A 22,800-nucleotide genomic window follows, 5' to 3' on the forward strand; every position below is an offset into this window, starting at 1 on the left:
GATCCTGCTTTAGCCCCGGACCCCCGCTGCGCTGCCAACTGGACTTTTAACGGCCCAGTTGATGGTGCCAACCAGAGCTGCCAGGATCCCTTTTCGACTGGGTGTTCCAGTCGAAAACTGGATGCTTGGCAACCCTACCTATACATCATTTCAGATTTACAGCATTGCAGTTCTTCATAATAAATGCATCAATAATACACAATTGTTGTACTCCCAGCTTCTTGATGGTCATTCCAAAAAGCTGCATTACGGGGAAAGTTTATTTCCTTGGGATTCCACATCTTAGTGTATTTTCCTCCTATAGCTTTAAAAATTAATCATTATTGTTTTTTTCAGTATATATAAAGACAGTGGTAAGCAGTAACACGGAAAACTTCTCATCTTCAAAACACTTTAAACACATTATCTCATTAATATTCACAACATCCCTTGGAGGTACGTAAGCTTAATTATCCTTATTTTATCGTCTGTTGGAATCTGAAATAGTGGGTCTCAGGACCCAATACAGCAAGCCTTGCTCATCTGAATCAGTCCCATGTTCTAACTAATTGAATTCTTAAGTGACTTGTTAAGGCCATGTTGTCAGAGCTACTCTCAGAATCTCCTGCTTCACAGTCTTCTGTTCTAACAGCCAGTCTACACACTTGTAATAGGCCTCTCTCAGACATTAACTTACTCCTTCTTAAACTACCCATTTCAGTGCATTAGCACTCCCTTTTTGGAGCCCGATATTGAATGAACATTACAGTAAATAGTTGTTGACCTTGTCTGTCTGTCTCTCTCTCTTGGATATTGCTAATTGATTTTTATTGCTTTCCTCCATAAGCCTTGCTCAGGACTTTGAATATATTTAGACTTGGCAGATTTTTTTAATGATTTTAATGGATATGTTTTTAAACATTTTTTTAAATAAATTTAAATGTTCACAGTTGCAAAAATAATGTTTTAAGCATTTTTTCTATTTTTATCAATCACTTTTTCACTGTTATGGTAAATTAGGGGGAGAGATGCCAGATAATAATTATTTAATGACAGACGTTTGTATTCATTGAGTTACAGCACTAAAACACAACTTGTCAACCTCACATGTCAAAATATACAAAGTAAACTTCTTTAAATCAAACTAATAAGTTCTCAAGCAGCATTTTTCTTTCTTGTTATCTATTATCGATGGAAATATTTCTTCAGTGGTTTGTGTGTGTATGGTGAAATTGACATTTACTGATAAAAATCTAACCCTTCCAAGCCTAAATGTATTACATATTAACATATTATGAATATATATTAGCAAATAGTGACATCACAATGACATTATTAATAGCATCTTGTAAGTAATTGGTACCTAAAATAATTACAGGAATATTTCTGTCTTGTGCTCCTTCTACACAAAATTATTGACTCTGAAAAAGATTTGGGTAGTGGTGGATAATCAGCTGAACATGAGCTCCCAGTGTGATGCTGTGACCAAAAGGGCTAATTAAATCCTTGGATGCATAAACAGGAGATTCTGAAGTAGGTGTAGAGAGGTTATTTTACTTCTGTAACCATGCCTGAGTGGGTCACAACTGAGAATACCAAGTTCAGGACAAACTGCTGAGAAATAGGGCAGACAAACCCCGAGACTGATGGTTATTCTCCCATGAGATATACCAAACCAGCAACAAAAGTAAACTTCTGTTTCACCTCAGAACTGTAGTTTTCTTTGGCATTCCAGTCCTTATATTGCTACAAAAAACACTAGACTTTAAGATGAGTAGTTCTTTGCAATCAATTTAATTAAATTTAAGATTCTTCTGATCCCAAAGGATCAGCCACACACCCAGGTCAATATATAACTCAGATCGTATCCAATAACTACGCTGTTGCCAATCCTTTAGTGTTTAAAATCTAAAGGTTTATTTATCAAAAGAAAGAAAGAAAGAAAAATGAGAGTTATAATTGGTTAAAGGAATCAAATGCATACAATAATTGCAAAGTGCTTGGATCAGGCTTGTAGCTGTGATGGAATAAACTGCTGGCTTAAGTCAAGTCTCCTATTTGTTTCCAAATCACTGGAAGGTTCTCGGTCCCTTTGTTAGACTGCTCCCATTAGTTTAAATCCATAGTCCAGAGGCTAGAGCAGGAAAGAGGCAAAATGGAGATGTTTCCAGTGCCTTTTATAGATTCTGCCATGTGGAGCGATGTTATGAAGGTCAAGACTATAATAGGGGTAAAAAAAGAACTAGATAAATTTATGGAGGATAGACCCAACAATGGGTATTAGCTAGAATGGGCAGTGATGGTGTCCCTAGCCTTTGTTTGCAGGGGATGGATCACTTGATTACCTGTTCTGTTCACTTTCTCTGGGGCACCTGGCATTGACCACTGTCAGAAGATAGTATACCGGGCTAGATGGACCTTTGGTCTGACTCAATATAGCCAGTCTTATATTCTGGTGCCCACAATTCAAGAAGAATGTGTTGATAAATTAGAGCTGGTTCAGAGAAGAACCATGAGAATGATCAAAGGATTAGAAAATATGCCTTATACTGATTGATTCAAGGAGTTCCATCTAGTTAGCTTGATAAAGAGAAGGTACAGAAGTGACTTGATCACAATCTCCAAGTACCTACATGGGCACAAATATTTGATAATGAGCTCTTCAATGTATCAGAGAAAGGCATAACACAATCCAATGTCTGGAAATTGAAACTGGACAAATTCTGACTGAAAATAAGGTATATTTTTTTCTAACAGGAAGGGTTATTAGCCGCTGGAACAATTTACCAAGGATCTTGGTATGGTCGCCATCACTTGCCATTTTAAAATCAAGAATGGATGTTTTTTCTGCAAGAGCTTCTCTTTTAGGAAGGATTTTGGGGAAGTTCTATGGCATGTGTTATAGAGGAAGTCAGATTAGATGATCAAAATGATCCCTTCTGGCCTTGCAGTTTATGAATCTATTCCATCCTCTATGTAGATGGAGGAGGAAGAAAAGAAGTGCTCATTTGCTTGATTTTAGAGTGCAATCAGTAAACAGTTGTGATATTATAAACCTCCATAGAAAAGAACCCAGAATGGGAAGGATGAAACTGTCACGCTATCAAATATACAAAGATTTGACAGCAACAGTTCTTGAACTATTTGGGTTTTGTATAACGAGGGGATTCTCAGGTATCCCCTAAGCATCCCTTTTAACACATTATGGGCCTTCATAGCCATCTTAGAACATCCACTTAGCACTCTAATATCACAAGCAATGGAAATATTTTACTTGCCTTATTACACCACAGAGGGAGCAAGGAAATTTAACATCCAATTCCTTCTTGCCAGGGAAGTGAGTCACTTGGCTTTGTCACCCTGTGTTTCAGAAAGTCAAGTTTACACATTCATGCTGCTGGATCTATTACAGAGTTCACATCATCAGATACATTTTTCATCTAGGATCTTCTCAAGCAGATGATGGCCAGATTTATTATCAAAGTAAATAAGAGATTGGTTTGGGATTCTCAGCAAAAAGCAAACACATTTTCATTCCACGTGTTAGGAGCACTTGCTTAATAGTGTCAATGAGTCTGTGCTTCCTGGTTTAAAGCAGAGAAGTTCTTTGTAGGGCACTGGCTCACCCTCCAGCACAGACAGAAGGCATCACTACTGTGGTGCACCCAGAGCAGTGAGAATCTCAAACCCTAGTCTTTTGCATGGCAACAGCATACAGTGCTGTCCATGAAGGCATCAGATGGACACTGGCAAATATAGTTTGGACTAGGATAGTTTTATTGTGCTTCTTAAGAAAAGTTTGACTGCACTGGATAGCTAGCTCTGCATGAAAAATCCAGAACACATAGGGCCCTAGCTGTCTAAAAAGTGCTGATAGTGTGGGGGAGATATATAAACTCTGCCTTATACCTTTCAAATTCTACTTTACTGTAACACTAATATATCCAATTATTGATGGCATCTCCATGGTAGACTCTATAGACTTCTACTTAAAGTATGTCTACACTGCAGTTGGAGGTACATTTGCAGCCTTGAGGGAACCCTGTGTTAGATTTAATCTAGCTAGCATGGCCAAAATAGTCGTGACGGTATGGTGGCACAGGTTTCATTGTGGGCTAGCAATGCACGTACATCCTCAGGGGGACCAGTGGCCTTGTACAGGCCATACTGAACCCTGTGCTGCTGCTGCTTCATTTTTATTTTTAGAGTGCTAGCTAGATTAAAGCGAGTGCGGGAATGCCGACCTGAGATACAAATCACATCTTTGATTGCAGTGTGCAGAGATACAGACCCTTAGTAGTACTGGATACTCTCCAAAATCCCAGGCTAGTATTCTACCACTGGACCGTCCTTCGTCTCTGGCCAGAGTCGAAGACATACAAACATTTAGGAAGATTCCTGTGCTGTGTACGTGTGCAGTGTCCAAAAGGTTGAAGCATTTTTCTAATTTGGGGAAAGACAATAAGCCCCTATTACTTTCAGAGCAATAAGCTAGTGCCAAGTTTTACAAGAAGTTTTTCTCAGTTCTATGGCTGATCTTTCTAATTGGCATATAGCTCAATAGCTGTATCACTCTATGCCCACTAAATGCCACTTCTCTGTAAGATGGGACTGCACACACAGCTTTCTGTGTGTGCAGATAGCCTTTGCTGATATGTTCTACTTTTCTGCTCCACACTCACTGTGCTGAAAGAAATACCGACACCTTGATGCAGGAATTACTGAGTGAGGTTTATTGGCCTGTGTTATGCAAGGGATCACAATGGTCCCGCCTGGCCTTAAAATCCATGAACCTACTCTCTTCTTTCTCGAGGTCTATTTTTAGCCTTGACTGTTGCTTTCATTAGCAAAGCAATTTCTGCATTGAAAAAGGAGCCTTTTATGTGTCATTATGGGAAAGAGAGAAGGGGAAAAAAGGTCAATAGAACCAATAACAATCTGAATATTTATAGTGAGGTTAAGTCATAATTTTTATTTTTTTTCCCCCTCTTGAATGATCTAGCCGAAACTGCAGTCTATTATGTTGAATGAGTTCTCAAGAGGGGCAAAGAGAGATTTTAAAGGATGAGCCATCCTCACAAAATGATATTAAATGTTTTAAAATAATGTTCTGATTCTAAAGGGTGTTTATAAATATCAGAGGTAACTTATTGATTAAAACCCAGCTGATTCTTCCACAGTGCCTGCGAGATGTCTCTTAGCTTTAACTAATGGCATTGATCCACACTGAGGATGATATGTCCAAAAATATCTCTCTTCCAAAAAGGAAAGGGAAAAAAAAAAAAGCTTAGCAGTCCTGTCTGCTGCAAAATAACAACCACAGGTCTTCTAATCTTCTGCAGAGCTAAAACACATTGAGTGCTCTGTGAAGACAATATTAATAAAAATAAGAAAGCAGCTTTGGAAGTCACCATGCCAGCATCTTTTTGATTTTCTATCAGTAAGAGCCTATTATTATCATCATTATCAACCTTTATGATAGCCCTCACCATATGCTAAGAGCTTCCCAGGCATTTAAGAAAGGACTGCCCCTTGTCTAAGGTGCTCACAGTCTAAGCACATAGACAAGTAGACTGAGGTTAGAGCAGGGATTGGCAACCTGTGTGGGAAGGGTGGCCAGCACGTCCAACGGCCTGCACCGCTTCCTGCAGCCCCCATTGGCCTGGAGCAGCGAAGCTGCAATCTGCCAAACCTGCAGACGCGGCAGGTAAACAAACTGGCCTGGCCCACCAAGAGGCTTACCTTGTCAGGCCACGTGCCAAAGGTTGCCGATCTCTGGGTTAGAGGAATAATAAATAGGAGCTTTTTATACCAGTCATCCTGTGAGATGCTGAGTATCTTTAACTCCTGTTGGTGTCGGTGGAAATTGAGTTGCTTAGTATGTCATGGCTTGAGCGTGGTATTTTCCAAAGTGCTCAGTAGGAGTTTATCTTATTGACATTGAGGTCAGTAGTAAAACTCCCACTGACTTCAGTGGGAACAAAATTAAACCAACACTGAGCACTTTTGACAATCACAGATGTTTTGGGTGAAATGAGAAGTTGGTAGGTTTTTTTTAATCTTGTAATTCTTAAAATTGCAAGGGCCTGGTCCTGCTTCCACTGAAGGCCATGGGAGTTTTGCCATCAGCCAGTGAGAATGGGAGTGGGGCCCAAATTATTAACAAAATGTAAATACAGAATTAAGGGTGACATGTAAACCAATATAAAATAGGAGAAAATTAGTTCATTTTGGACATTCAGGAATTGGAATGCACATCCTCTTTTGTAAATTCTGCCCCGGCGGTTTGAAAACAGGGCTCCCGATTAGGAAAATGTGAACACTAGTTTGTCTGGGGCAGTGGTAAGTTTAAACCTAAAACAAAGGACATCTCTCAAAGAGGAAAAGATGCCTGAAGTAAGTGAACAGTTGCTACTTCATTCATAGGAAAGATGCATTGTTGAGAGGGCAAACATGACGCATCAAAATGAGATAGTTGTTCCGTTGACATTCTGCTAGTGACCCAAGATGATATCAGCTGAAGTCTCTTACACATGTGTTGACATCCTATTGACTTCCAAAGATCTGTGACCCTGATCCAATTAGCTTAAAAGGGTTGTTACATTTTTAATGAAACTATTTAATATAAAATTGTTGTAATGTCACTGCTGCTGCATTATATCAGTGAAAGGTTTTAAAATGCATTTTTACAACTTTTTAATAGGACTTAAAAAACAAGAGAGAACCTTAAGTAGTAGCCAATGTGAGAACATGTAGAGAGAGTCAAGGCACATATACAATCCTGAGTAAAAAGAGAACGTGTCAACATGGCAAGCAAGAGTGCTTAAAGGGGAGGGGAGTTTATGTTTGGTGTAAGAAGGGGGGAATAGTCATCTTAAAATAAAAAACAACAACAATCTAGTCAAGAGACAGAACTGTAAAAAATAGGATGAACAACCTCATAACAAGTCCTTGCCCATTCCTTTAACTAAAATGAACTCCAATCTTTTCTGAGTATGGGAAAGCTTAGCTAAGGCTCATGGATAGATTAGGTAGGTCACAAGATAGTCATTACTCCCACCATTCTCCTCCCCAGTCTTAACCTGGATAGCAAGTCTCTCTTGTGGGGAAAGCCAGGTAGTCTGCTACCTATCAGCCAGCATCTAGGTTTGCTGTTCAGAGGAAAATTTAGTGATGTCTCATGATGAATGCAATCACAGTCCATTAAACAGGAGGCATTTATTAAAAGAAACAACTTGCAGACAGTTTTCTACACAGCTCAAGTTCCAGCTCTCTCTCTCATTTACCAGGGACTTCATTCCCTGTTTAGAGCTCTTTATAGCAAATAGTCATCTTCTGACTGAATAATATTCTGCAAGGAATCATATCACTACAAGTGGTATCTTACTTTCTCTGACTCTGAGGGCAGTCTACACTACAGCGCTACATTGGTGTAGCTGCACTGCTGTAGTGCATCTGGTAAAGATGCGCTATGCCAATGGGAGAGCGCTCTCCTGGCAGCATAATTACAACACCTTGGTGAGAAGCGGCAGCTATGTCATTGGGAGAGTGAAAATTGCATTGCTTGGGGACAGGGGGGCGTTTTCACACCCGTGAGCAACGCAAGTTATATCGACTTAGACTATAGTGTAAATCTGTGCTGAGTGCCTTTACAGAGAAAAGGCCCATTTTTCTAGATTCTTCCTTTTCTGCTCTTGCTCTCTATTTCTCCTTTGCCTTTTTGATCCTTTTCAGGCCAGAGTTAAAGAGATGGTTTGTTAAAGAGATGGTTTCCTTTCCTCAGCATAGGGCTGAGTGGTATCAGAGTGGGCTCTGTCTTGACAGGAGTCCCACTGATGCAGTAATGATCACATTCTGGGGATTTAGCAACGTTTTGTGGGTACTTAGCTATTGTGATATTTATCCTGGGGATTCATTGGAAATTTGGAGTTATTTTTCTCCCTCATACATATATTAATACATTATTTCACACTTTTTCAAGAAGCTTTGCAGTTGCAAAGCAAACTTTGCATCTTTGGGTGGTGTTTAAATAAATTGTCTTCATGGAAAATGTATAAATCTGTTTTTTAAAAGAGTAGTGAATAAATTCAGTGTGGCATGAATCTGACATCTGCATTGCAAAAAAAATCAGTGCAAATACATTATACTCTTTTTGTTACAACAGTTCAGAAAATATACTTGCAAACATGATTGTCTTTAATTACCATCTTTATTGAACTGTTTCTAAATAAGTTTTCCATTTGGCAGTTTAGTACCTGAATGTGATATTATGAATGTTTCCCTATCCCCTGATGTAAGGTATATGATTTGTGATCACTTTCATATTCTAATTTTCATCTGTCACTCAAACTTGTAATTTGGCATATTGTTTTCATTATGCGTGTGTCAAGACACAGATGAGTAATGGTACAGTCATCCTCTCTGCCCACCAATCTGATCCTTTGTTTTAGATTTTTGCTAGGGTTTTATTGTTTTACTGATTATTTATCACCCAATTTATTGTTTATTCAGGGTATTTGAGATTTCATATTAGAGATGTTTTTAGTAGATCAGCACTTGGGCTGAGGAATATATTGTTTTAAAGTTTATTAAAACAGTGTCTTCAGATACAAAATAGAATCTATGAATATTTAGTGTAAGTTATAATACCTTTATTCTTTTTCCAGACCAGTTGAATCCCAGAAATAGTAGAAATCTCATTAGAAAGTCTGATCTTAGAGCTTTATAACCTGTTTTCCAGATCATAGAAATCTGAATATATATATATCTAAAATTCAGTGCATGATCCAAAGCCTTTGAGGTCAATGAGAGCTTTTTCTATTGACTTTAATGGTCTGAGGAGTAGGTCCCTTTATTTTAGTGCACAATGTTGACTGGATCATCCTTATCCACATGCTTGTTGACTCCCTCATATAATTCTAATAGATTGTGAGGCCTGAGTTCTCTTTACAAAAGTCATGCTGTAATGATTTGAGAGCACAATGGTTAAACTGAGCTCTGACAATCTAGCTGTGTCTAGCTAAGGTATTTATATAGAGCAACAGAATCATAGAAATGCAGGGCTGGAAGACACCTGGAGCAGTTATCAAGTCCAGCCTCCTGTGCTGAGGAAGGCCCAAGTACACCTACATCATCCCTGACAGGTGTTTGTCCAACTTGTTTGTCCTAAAAATATAAACATGATGGACAAACACCTCAAGGCACCCCTCCTCCTAACTATCTCTCTGTCCATTGATTCACTACACCAGAAGGAACAAAGGAAACAACCTTTACATGGAAGAAGGGGTCCCGGCCTAACAAGTTTGGCCAGTAAGACTGTTGAAAGCATGTGATAAGAAACATTTTACTCTGAATTTAACAGTTTAAGTTAAGCATTAGTTGTGTTTTTAACTTTATTTTTCTAGTAACAATTTCTGACTTTTACTTTTACTTTTATTTGTACTCACTTAAAACCTCTCTCTTTGCTGTTAATTAACTTGTTCTTTTTTTTTATTTTATCTAATCCAGTGTGTTTGAATTGAAATGTGTGGAAAACTCTATTTGAGGCAACAAAATCTCTGCGTATTATTTCCACTGATGAAATAATGAACTTATATGAATTTGTATTGTCCAGGAGAAGGCTGGGCAGTATGGGAAGTACATTTCTGGGAAAATCTGGGACTGGGAGTGTGCTGGAGTCACTCTGCAGTATAATCCAGACTAGTAAAAGCCTGGGTGTGACTGTCAGGTTGCAAGTGCACACAGACATAACTGGGAGTGACTTACATGCTAGAGGCTGATTGTGAGTAGTCCAGGAGTGGAGGCAACAATAGCAAAGCAGTGTAAAGGGCACCCCAGGTGAGAGGGCAGGGGTGATGCTGCTACTCACTAATCTAGACCAGGGGTCGGCAACCTTCAGCACGTGGCCCATCAGAGTAATCCACTGGTGGGCCACAAGACATTTTGTTTATATTGACCGTCCGCAGGCATGGCCCCCTGCAGCTCTGAGTCGTTGTGGTTCACTATTCCTGGCCAAGGGGAGCTGCGGGAAGTGGCAGCCAGCATGTCCCAGTGTCCCAGTACAGATCCCTGGGGGACCCAGCTGGTCAGACTTGGATATGGACAGGGATCTTTTTTAATATTATTAGAAAAATAAGTACTTTGAGAAATTGTCATAATGGGAGACTTTAACTTCCCAGGTATAGAGTGGAGAATAAATGCTGCTAGTACTGGTAGAGCCCAGTTATTCCTGTGTACGATAGATGAAAGTTTTTGTCATCAAATTGTCATTGAACTGATAAGAGGTGATGCAAATTTAGACTTGGTTTTGGTTAGTAGGGATGATATCATAGAGAGTTGGTCATAGGCAATAACCTTGGATCAAGTGATCATGAATTGATTCAGATTAAATTAAATGGAAAGATAATCAAAACCAGGATACCAACTACAGTTTTTTATTTCAAAAGGGCAGACTTGGGGAAATAAAGGACAGTAGTTTACAAAGTCAGCTGGACTGAATTAGCTTAATGACTTAAATTTGGAGAAGGCTTGGAATTTCTTCCTATCAACTCTACAAAAACTATCTGAAATTTGCATCCTAAGGACAGGGGAAAAATTGTTTGGAAAGACTCCAGATTAAGCTGGATGAATAATGGCCACAAAAAGGTTATTAGGAGTAAGCAGGGGCGACTCTAGACATTTTGCCGCTCCACGCATGGCAGGCAGGCTGTCTTCGGTGGCTTGCCTGCGGAGGGTCCACTGGCCCCGCGGCTTCGGCAGACATCCCACAGGCATGCCTACAGGAAGTCCGCTGAAGCTGCGGGACCAGTGGACCCTCCGCAGGCAAGCCACCGAAGGCAACCTGCCTGCCACCCTCGCGACACCGGCAGAGCGCCCCTCGCGGCTTGCTGGCCCAAGTGGAGCTCTCGGAGCCTATCACTGAATTTGGTTAGCAGGCACTCCTCAACAATGCATATCATTGTTCAACCTGCACTGCAGCTGCAGATCGACTGTCTCGAAGACACCAGTGGTGCTGGTTGGCTGCACAGAGGCCTTACCCAGTTCAGAATCAGTTAGGAAGGGCCTGACAACATGGTAGGTCGAAGCTGGGTAGGTGAGCAGTAGAGTCTGTGACAAAGAACTGATTGGTGGTTGATGTTAAGCACCAGTCTTCCCGCCACAGGAACTCAGCTGTCACATCCTGGTGTGGCAGTCTTGACCACAGTGGATATCATCATGAAAGACATGTAGCTGATGGGCTAAAAAAGTTGTTGAACAAGGGCAGGCTTCAGTTGGCATGTATCTTCTCAAGCAGTTTGCCAGCTGCAATCTCCCACCTGATGTAAGGGTGAGCAATGTAGCTCTGAACTGAAAGCCATGGAAGATGAGTTGGTCGGAGAGTTCCTGTGATGATGCGCATTGTTGAGTTGAGTTGCACATCAAAAAGTTTCGTGTGTGCTGACTGACTCCATACTTGTGCACAGTGCTCTGCTATTCAGTATGAGGTGGTGAGGGCTGAGGTCCTTAGGGTTGGAGCATCCACTCCCCATAAAGAACCTGCCAGTTTGCTGAGAAGGTTGTTGCGTGTCTTGACCTTTGAGGCAGTCTAGCTCACGTGACTCTTGTATGTTAATGGTTGTATGTTAGTGGTTAGTCGAGGGTCAAGCCTAAGTAAACTGGGTATGCTTCAGCCTCTGGCCATTTGTTATGCTGTTTAGTTCCCTCTTAGTGTTAGCATGCTGGAGTTGGAATGTGCTAGAGACTGTTTTGCTGGTGCAGGCTGTAGGCACCATGTCTTGCAGTATTCAGCCAGCTTTGCTTCATCATCACTCAGGGTCTTCTCCAGCCCAAAGAAAGTCTGAACCTGCAGCCCACAACAGAAGTCATCTGCATAGATAAACGTCTGTCACTGGGTTGGTGGCGGGTCATTGATGTATAGGTTGAACAAGGTTGGGGCTAGGACAGACCCCTGAGTAACTAGTTCATCTGTTTTTTCCAAGCACTTGTTTTCTCACTCACATGCACCCTAAACTGTTTATCTTGGAGTAGCAATTCAATGGCATCAGTAGCCTATTGTGAGTGTACTTTTGATAGTCTAACAAATAGACCCGTGTGCCACACCATATCATACACTGCAGTGAGTTCAAGGAAAATAGCACCTGTTTTCAGGTTTCTTTGAAAACTGCTTTCAATTAATATGGTTAGCTCAAGTGCTTGGTCACATATGCTTCGACCTTGTCGAAAGCATGCTTGCTTGACATTCAATATGTTCTCCACCTCTGGTGTTGTTTGCTATAAAATTAGGTGCTCTAGAACCTCGAGACATACAGAAAGCAATGATATTGAGTGGTAGCTTGATGCCTGGTTTGGATCTTTACCAGGTTTTGGGAGGCCAGTGACTTTTGACATGACCCTTGTGAAGAGTGGAGTCAGCCAAGAGTGGGCACATGGGCCAAGATATTTCAGGAACTCTGGAAAAATGTTGTCGTAGCAGGCAGCAGTGCCAGACATGATGATGTATATCACTCTGTCCATCTCTGGAACTGTGAGAGGTTCAGGGCAAGCTTGGGATTTGTGCTGCCTGTGGAAGACCCACCACTCACCCTGGACTTGACTCTTCTCTTCTTTTTCCAGAGGTGTCTTTCTTATGCAAAGCAAGTGGGTGACAACTTGGTTAGTATTCATAGATGATAGGCTGGGTTTCTGTGGTTACTGGGCTACTCCAAGGCAACAAAGTAAACTCCAGCATTTCCAGATGAAATGAGTAAAGTCTAGATTCTCGGTCTTCTCCTTCCATCTGGCTCAGCAAGCACAGCTCAAAGCTTTGATTAAGTGGTGGGCCAAGTCTGGGTCACCAGTTGACTCATACTGCTCGAATAGAGAGGTGCACTCCTCTTCAAGGCAGGGATGTACACAGGGTGATATCCACATGGAATGGCTCTGGTGGCTGCTTTGTAGATGTCTCTACAGAAATGTCTGTAAGTCTGCTCTATCAGGATGTGGTGGAATGGTATTGTTACAATGTTCCAGTGCCTCACTGTATTTAATGCCAGGTGCTTTGCACAGGTTTCACTGTTTCTTCTTTGTGCTTGTGACAATTGGTAGCTGAAGACCCATATGGATCAGTGACTGTCTGTGCTGACTGTGTGGAAAGTTGTGCAAGACTTGACATGATGCTGGATATGAGTTGCCATGTGCTGAGCTGACTCAACATATATCAGTGAGTAGTTGCGGTTCCATCTAGAAGAATTGAATATCCCAAGCGTTTTGGATCTTGAACGAGGGCAAGGTCGTTTTGTGAGGCCAGGGCCACCCAGAGGATTTAAGTAGCCTGGGGCAAAGCAATTCTGGGGGTTCCTTCCAAAAAAAAAAGTTGCAATACTATAGAATACTATATTATTGTGGGGGCCCCTGTGGGGTCTGTGGCCAGGGGCAAATAGCCCCACTTGCCCTCCCCCCAGGCAACCCTGTGTGAGGCCCAGTCTGCAAGCTGATCTGATGTGTTTGCAAGTGTGCTAATGAAATTTGCTGATGACACAAAGTTGAGAGGCATTATCAATACAGAGGAACAGTGGAATATTATACAGGAAGATCTAAATGCTTTTGAAGACAGGAATGAAAATAATGGGATGAATTCAACAGTACAAAGTGCAAGGTCATGCACTTAGGGGGTCTAATAATAAGAATGTCTGCTAGAAACTGGAGGCTCATCAGTTGGAAGTGACAGAGGAGATGATAGACCTGAGTGTGTGGTCAATCACAGGATGACTATGAGCCACCAATTTGATGTGGCTATGAAAAAGGCAAATGCAATCCTAGGCTATATTAGGCAAGGCATTTCCAGTAGGGATAGAGAAGTATTAATGCCATTATACAAAGCATTGGTAAGGCCTCATTTGGAATACTGTGTACAATTCTGGTCAACCCATCTTCAAGAAAGATGAATTCAGACTGGAAGAGGTGCAGAGAAGAGCTACTAGGATGATCAGGGGAATAGAGGGTCTATCTTACTGAAGGAGACTGGAAGAACTTGATTTGTTTAGTCTGACAAAAAGAAGGCTGAGAGAGCCTCTCTATAAATACATTGGTGAGGGTGAAAAGCTATTTAAACTAAAGGACAATGTTGGCACAAGAAAAAATGGTCATAAACTGGCCATAAACAAATTCAGGCTGGAAATTAGAAGAAGGTTTTTAACCATCGGAGGGGTGAGGTTCTGGAACAGTCTCCCAATAGGAGTTGTGAGGGCAAACAACTTACTTAGTATTAGGAGAGTTGGACCAATTTCTTAGTGTGATTGTGTGACAGGGCTGGTTGGAATGGTAGGGGCTCACTTCTGGTTTATGTCTTATGTTCCTAAAAGCACATGCTTCAGCATTCCAGACAGCCACTTGCAGGGTTCAGGAAGGGATTCCCCCTCCAGAGTATTCTGTTTTTGTTTTGTTTTTTAAATCGCCTTCTTCTGAAGCATCAGAGATGGCTCCAGCCAGGCTCAAAGGTTGCACTGAGTGCTCTCTCGTTCTCTCTCTCTCTCTCAGGTGCTTGGCTTTCTGGTTCTTGTTCCCATGCTCTTCATACATGGGGTCCAGAAGGAATTTTCCCCCAGGCCAGATTGGCAGGGATGTTGAGCTTTTTTTCACCTTCCTCCGCAGCATGTGGGTGCAGGTCAGTTGCCAGGATTATCTGGGTTTATCTCACTTAATCATTTCCCTCCATTGCACTGGTGCACCTTGGTCCCTCCTATTCTATGCCTGTGGCACATAATAGTCTAGTGTCCTGTAGCTGGGGTCATTTGGTCTGGTTTCTGTTGTTCGGTTTGGTGTGCTGGTGCTGAAGAGTGTTGGTGGGCTGTGATATAGAGGAGGTCAAGATTAGATGATCCAATGGAACTATCTGGCCTTAGGCTCTATGACTCTGTGGGTTGTCCTGAAGGGGGTGAGACCAAAGGTGACCCAGATAATAGAGATTACAGTTCACTCTCAGAACCCTAAAGTTAAAATAACAATTGGATTTGCATATCCCAAAAGTACAGGATTGGATTTCCTAAATGGTGATATTCGGGGCATAGTGATCATATCTGACTATTATTATATGATCAGAAGTATTACCTAGATGATGAATGATTTAATCCCACTCTCTGGAAACATGGAATTTTCATAATACATTAGGAATGTAATAGTCTTTTTTTGCAATGGAATAAAATTGTTTTCTCTTCTAAACATGTGATCTGTGATATTTTGAAGGCTGCTTGGAGAGGTAGATAATTAGCTACCACACTGTCTAAAGAAATAGCTTGGAGATTTTTAGAAGCCTTACACAAATGAATTAGGATATCATGCAAATTAGTTTCAGTTAAGATCTAATTTATCTAATTTAATTTAATTATTAGAAAACGTAAATCTTTGACTTAGAACAAAAAAGGAAACCTGACAGGAGAAGAAGACAGGGCAGGAAAGGTGCTGGCACGTAGACTGTAACAATTAGATACTGATGGATTTATAGCCGCCATTCATGAAGGGAATGTAAGAGTTTACCCACAAGGCATCAGTAATGACTTTGTTTTATAAGGCTCTAAATCAAGCAGAATTAAAACCCTAGACCACAGATGAAATAATTACTTAACTGAATTAAACTCAGTTCTCAAATAAGGCTGTATTCTAGTTTAGAACACTATATACTCAGCTGAGAGATCTCAGTTCTTATGTAAAGTTCAAGTTCTAATGCCAACTGTAGTGCCACCACATCTTATCCTCACCCATGTTTCACTTAAAGATTCAGGCAAGGATTCCAAGGAATGGGCAGTTGTATGCAGAGGGTATTACCACATGTCCTAGGAATCATAAATCTGCCCTGCTGAATATATTAATTCTGATACTATATTTTGTAGCTATATGATACCCAACTTTCTGTCCAGTTTGGTTATGGATGCATCTCTCTTGATTTTTGGAGAATGACCAGGAGATTTGAGGCAAATAAATGAGCAGGTGGTACACAGTTGATTGCTTATGGTTAACTGTTAGATGCCTTTTCAATATGCAGAACCCAGACCGAGTGCACAGAGGAAGAGGAAAGGCACTGGGAGCAACTCAGGCCTTGCTGTTTGGCTGGCTGACCTGAGAATAGGGAAGGTGGAACTTGGCTGTGATGTGTTGCCTGAGCTGCAAGAAGGCTGCCTAACTGGCCCTGTATAGATGGGGAAAGGGAGCACGAGTTAAGACTCTGTTATTTTATGGGGTATAGTCTGGGGTCTGCAACCACTAAGTGTAAAATAGATAGGTTAGCAAAAAATATTGGGAAGGTGGAGGTGCTGGCCATTATCAGGAAGGTAAATAGGTTAGATACAATTGGTACAGCTCCATTTACTTCAGTAGAGCTATGAGGATTTACACCAGTTGAAGATCTGGCCCAACATTTGCAGTTTTAGTGAATATTCCTTTCTGTATGTTCATCTGTTAAAAACTGTGGTAGAAAACAAAGGAAAGAGATGTCAGCACAGTCAAAGCAAATTGATTTAACAATATGAATACATGTTTTTGAATACTGTTTTAAAGAAGTATTTACCCAGCTCAACAAGTATGGAAGATATCCTGGTAGTCTGATCTGTCAGTTAGGACATTTTCTCATGAAATCTCTATCCTGCTACAGTAAGATGTTTTTTTACAACTTGTAGAAGACAATCATAAGCTTGGCAAACTGGAGTAGAGATTTCCTCTTATTATGGGGATTGTCTATTAACAAAAATAAATAAATAAAATTTCCTTAAATCTGTCATGGAAAGTGATGTGTTGAGTTACATTCGATTATAGTAGTAGCGACCAATTTTATTATTCAGGAGGGCCACTTAAACCTAAGCACAACTTTGTGTAGGCCAAAGAGATTCTACATATTTTAATAAGATTTAAAGTCACCTGTTTCGTTTATATTTTAAGTTCAGCTTGTTACATATGTATTTAGATAGATTGTTTCTATATATAGTATTGTCTAGTTAAAAACAAATAAAAAAAACAGTCCATAAAATCTGTATTAGAATGAATAAAAACGGGGCGGGGGGGAACAGTAAAGAACACATAACCCTCTCCCTAATCACAAATAAATTGTATACTTTCTGAGGTAGTGAGAAATTTCTCAGCAACCAGTTTGTTGAAGTTTGGCTTCCCGCGGGCCTTATGAAATGCTCTGGTAGGCCATGTATGACCTGCAGGCCATAGGTTGGGCACTCTTGGATTACAGCAAGTCAAATAACATAATACAGTGTAACCTGTTGTAACTTGATTCAATGTGACACTTGTATTGGTTGAATACAGGTTAAAAGAAACATTACATATGGATACAAAGTGGCTAGCTAATCATCAGAATGATAGGTACCTTGGGTACATAGTAACAGTTATTTTCCCTTTACTAACTGTAACCCTTCTGCCAGGTGGAGCCGGCTGCAACCAGGGCCAGGTTCAATATCTAGGGGTTCCTCTTCAACAATACAACAATACAACACAGAACATTACACACCATGCGTGCGTGCCTCTGAGGGGCAATACTTCCCACTCGTAAGCACAGCGTCTGAGTGTAGAAAAGAAACTTTTAATGAAATAAGGGAAGTCACCTGACAATTAGGGAAAATGCCACAAGCAGAATTCATAATCATAAAACTGTGAGCAGGACACCCACCCCAGAGTGCATGGGGCAGCATCTTCTGCCTCATATTCTTGAGTGCTACAACCAAAAGTTCCTTTTCTGTGTCCGTCTCTGCTCCCTCACCATACTGCACTCACAGTGGTTGTCCTTGGTCGGTGAGGACCCAGGGTTCAGAGGTGCATCTGTGTGACTTCACTTCCCACCTACAGTAGAAGGCACCTTGCTAGCTCTGTGATCTGAGCACTAGCTCTGGCTGGCCAACACGCCAGCCACAGTTCCTCTCTGCTGGCTGCCCCGCCAGCTATGTTTCCTCTCTGCTGGCCACCCTGTCAGCCACTTGTTCCACTCCTGCCCGTCGCCTGCTTGCCATTTCTGCCGGCTGCCTACTTGCCACTCTTGCCAGCTGCTTCTGCTGGTTGACTGTCAGTTACCTTCTGCTGCCACCCACTTCTCTGCTGTGATCTCTGCAGGTCAGTTTTTTTAGTGATTGTCGGCTCTTAGTGATTTTCAGTTTTTAGCAGGCTGGGCAGAAACCCTGTCCCACCACAAGTGATTTCAGCTCTCATTTAAGCACTTAAAATAACAAAGGCACCTAATGGAGGTCATTTAGCCATAGGCACCAACTCTGTGGGTGCTCCAGGGAGCGCCCATGGGGAAAAATTAGTGGGTGCTCTGCACCCACTGGCAGCCAAACTCCTCCCTCCTTTACTCCTTCTCCCCTCCCCAAGTGTGTTGTGTCCCTGCTCCTCCCCCTCCCTCCCAGCACTTCCTGCACCCCTGCTGCCTAACAGCTGTTTGGCAGCACCTAGGACTTTCCAGGAGGGAGGGGGAGGAGTGGGGATGTGGTGTGCTCTGGGGAGGAGATGGAGAAGAGGCAGGGCAGGGATGGGGACTTAGGAGAAGGGGGTGGGGCTGGAGCAGGGACTTTGGGGAAGGGCTGGAATGGGGGTGAAGTGAGGGCAGTGCAGGGGTGGGAAAAGGCTGGGGTGGGGTGGGGCCAGGGGTGGAGTGGTTAAGCACCCACTGGGCAGAGGGGGAGTTGGTGCCTATGTATTTAGCTCTATCATTGAACAGTGGGGAGGAATGGGTTAAATGAGACTGGGAACCTTAGGAAGAGGTCATAGTTCCTGACTGGGGCACCTGTCTCCACCCCTCTCACTTTACAGGGCTCTGGCATTTGAGCCCCTGGCTTAACAAGGTCCTTTCAGCTGAGGGTGACCCCCTTGTTTGGGACAGGTTAAGCATAGTTCTGTTCCTCTTTAGTCATACAGTGAAGACAACAATACTGGTAACAGCATTTCAGTACCCCCACATTCCATACTAAACACATTCCACACTTCCAACACCACCCCAAGTTGATCACTTTGAGCAACACACCTCTATCTGCTGGATAACTTGGCAGAGTAGGTGTGTTCAGTTAAATACAGTTTGCTCCTGAAGTCTCTCCCTCTCCCAGCTAGCTGTCAGGGGAGAACTCATTCAGATCCTGCTTCCATAACCTCACCCTGTACCTAGTACAAGTGCTGAAGATATCACAGGTCCATTTGTGAAAACTCAGCTACTGTAGTTCTGAACCAGGACACCTGTCCATCTGTAGCTAAAGCATTTATTTTCACACCTGAATTTTAAATGCTTGTTTTCAGATGTCATCCACTAAAGACTTGTATCTTGGGGGTAGAGGAAAAAGGAATTTCAGGAACAAGATTAGAGTGCTGTACAGACGTGTGGGTGGTTTTTTCATGTTTGTGCTTAAGCACTATTCCTGGAGCAATAGGCATTTGAAGGCTGTATTTCTGGGTGTAATTGCATATATATGGTGAGGAGGTGGTTAGGGTGTCATTAGCTGGTCTGGTCTGTAGTCCCAGATTTTGTATGATTTTGTGCTAGATATGTCTAGTACATAATTGAGATACTAATAAGGAGAATGTAACCAGCCAATCAAAATCTTTATTTATTGTGGTGGTTATTTCTGCATTCTTTCAAAATAGGAAACCTTTAATTTATTGCTTGTGTATCCCATCAGCTCATCCCAGAATCCTATCTACATGGGTGTGGCTTGTATGAAAGATGGGCCCAAAGCAAAACCATTTATTGTAACCCTCCCATACTGAACTCTGCTCCTAACTTTTTCTGGTTTTGAGTTTTCAAAACTGTAGCTCAGCCAGTTTGTGGACTTCAGAGTTGCAGTTCCCAGGGAGCTGCAGCTTTTGGGACCTTGAACTTTCCATTGTGGAGTGAGGGTCAGGAAGCGTGGGTAGGGGCTCTGGATTGGCCTCATGACCTCTGGTTGGAAGAGTCAGAATGGTTGCTTGTTGCATTTGTGGAGGGCATCAACCAGCTTCCTTCCCTTCTGTCTCTCTCTCCCTGGTCATATGATCCCTAAGACAGAGCCTATCAAGTGCCATCCCACTATGGACTCCTCAGGGTCTGCAATTGGTCACCCTAAGATGCCGATCAAGCTCCTGGGAATGTTGCACAGGCACCGACTTTCAGCTTTCCCTGGGATGCTCCACCCCTCCCTCGCCGTTCCACCCCTACCCCACCCCTTTTCCTGAGTGTGCTGCCAAGCAGCTGATCGGTGGCAGGTAGGAAACACTGGGGAGGGGAGAGAGAAAAGCTGATTGGTGGGGCCCACTGAACAGCTGATCAGCAGGTGGCACCACTATTTCTTTCCTTGGGTGCTCCAGCCCTGGAGCACCCACGGCATTGGCACATATACCCACAGGTATAAAGTGGTCATCAGTCTTTGCCTCTATGCTGCTCCCTGTGGATGCTGCTGGAAGCTGCTTCTTTGAACCCCTCAAAGTGGTAATGGGAGTAAAAGAAAGTTATGAAGTACTGAGTGAGGTGTTGTGCCTGCCCCCCTCCACTTCTCCAAAATTTCCCTCACTCTTGCTCATCTCTATTTGATATAAAGATGAAGTCTCATTTATCTTAGTGTGAAATATTATATTGTATCAGCAAAGAATTCATCCACCCTCTAGAAATATTTGAAGCGATATTTCCTGTTTTTCAGAAATAGGAATTACATAACATTGGTAACTTTCTTGACATTTTGCTAATCACTTCCACACAGTGTGTCCACCATCTCTGTTGATCTCTCCCGAGGGATTATAGGAAAAGACAATGAACTCAGCCTTCAAGAAGATGTATAGTTAGACATGGGCAATATTTTTGGAATGAATAATTTACTGGCTGAATAATGTAGTTTTGTGTCCACTGAAACTATTTGCACATTTGACACAAATTCACCAAATAGTATCAGTGAAAATTATTTTTTGGGCTAGCTTCACAAGGGATTGTGGCACCATTTATGAAATAGGAGAAGGAGGTGGGCCAGAGAGATAATGACTCTCTAGCCTGGTAGTTAGAACACACAAGCATTTCACTCTCTGCTCCAATGAACATTTTATTATTTATACAAAGTGGAACATCTTTAACAGGAGAGCCTGTGAGTGGCTTGACCATATGCCTGCACTTTGGGAGACCCACCTTCAAATCACTTCCCCAAATGAGGCAGAGTGGAGATTGAATCTGGGTCTCTTACATCCTAGCTGAGTGGTCTGGCTACCAGGCTATAGGGTGGCACAATGTCTTCTGTAAATTGTGGTTCCAAAAATTTCCTTTGCTTTTAACAAAAGAAGTTAAAAATGCCTCAGATTGAAATGAAATTGAAAGTTTTTTGTTTGATCTGAAATGATTTTTTTTTCAATTCTTTGTCTCTCTGAGAAAACAAATAAGTAAGCAAACAACATTCAGTTTTGTATGCAGTGGTGTTGCTGTGTTGGTCCCAGGATATTAGAGATACACGGTGGGTAAGGAAATATCTTTTATTGGACCAACTTGTCAAAAGCTTGTCTCTCTCACCAACACAAGTTGGTTCAATAAAAGATATTACCTCACCCACCTTGTGTCTCTAAAATTCATTTTGGCATTTCAGGTTGATATGAAATGATTTCACCACTCCCTCCCACAGTTTTTCACTTGAGCTAGCAAACCAAAATATTCATTTTTGCATAGCTGTATGTACAGTATATGAACATACCCAAATATCTATTCAATAAAGTGCAATTATTGCATTATAAGTTGTTCTTTTTATTAGATACAGTCAGTACAATGACCACCGAGTACTCACATTTTTATTGACTGAAATTTCCACCATGTCTTTCTGTATGTCTGGATAGTGCCCACCACAATGAAGCCTGACCTGGTCTTTTGAATGTACAAATAATTTTCCCAGGGAGGTATGTACTGTTGCATGCCTAAGTAACATCCATAGATATCTGATGTGAGAAAAAAACATTGTACTGGTACTACCACCTGGTCAGCTCCAAATTTGCCAGGTGCATGTATAAATAACAAATTTGTTTACACAAGTCCAGCATTTGTGTCTAAAATGTATGTAAACCCCAAAGAGATTACCTACATTCCTGGGGCTCTGTCTGCTTGCAGCTTGGGAGAGGCACATTGTTCCTGGTAGGGAGGGGGAGCCAAGGCAAACTCAGGAGTCTGCCCAGCAACCAATAGGGAGTAAGATGCCCCTCCCAGGGAGCTCAGGAAAGGGGAGAAGCCATTTTTTGAGCCAGCCAGGGCAAAGGCAGGACTGGTTGTGTGGGCAGCTGGTGATTCCCAGGCCTGCATACAGGGTTCCTCCTGAGAACTGGCCTCTAGGGACCTGAAAGCAAAATCTCTCAGCTGGGCTTTTCCATCTCCACTGATGATTCCCAGTTTGTAGTGTTTTGCTGGGAAACTTCCCCAGCCAGGCTGAGTTAGCCCTCCAGCTCCCTAGGTGAGACCAGTCACCACATGGTCAGCTCTGCTCTGTCTGCTAGTTCAGGGCTGCTGTGGGTGTGTCTGGATGCTGGGCTAGGAGACTACAGTTTTGATTCCAGTACAGTTGTGTAATCTGCGCCTTGAGCCCTGCACATCTTTGTGGTGAGGGGAAATCCTGGGTCAGAAGCAGCCTGATTCCTGCCTGAAGAGGATCCTGGTCAGCAGAGACCAGCCCCTCTGCGGTGACTGAGAAGTCCAACGTCATCTTTGAACCTGAGGATCATTCATGGAGTTTGTGAGTGCACCATCTTTTAGTTAATCAGGGAATTTGTTTTGGGGACCCCCTACTTCCTGAGCTGTGTCTTCAAGCCAGGGAGTAAAGGTTTGGGGATTTTATAACCTGCTGCATATTAAACCTGTGGGAGGATTTTCCACCTTCT

Source organism: Gopherus evgoodei, chromosome 2 (assembly GCF_007399415.2).
Source record: "Gopherus evgoodei ecotype Sinaloan lineage chromosome 2, rGopEvg1_v1.p, whole genome shotgun sequence".
In the NCBI taxonomy this organism is placed as follows: Eukaryota; Metazoa; Chordata; order Testudines; family Testudinidae; genus Gopherus; species Gopherus evgoodei.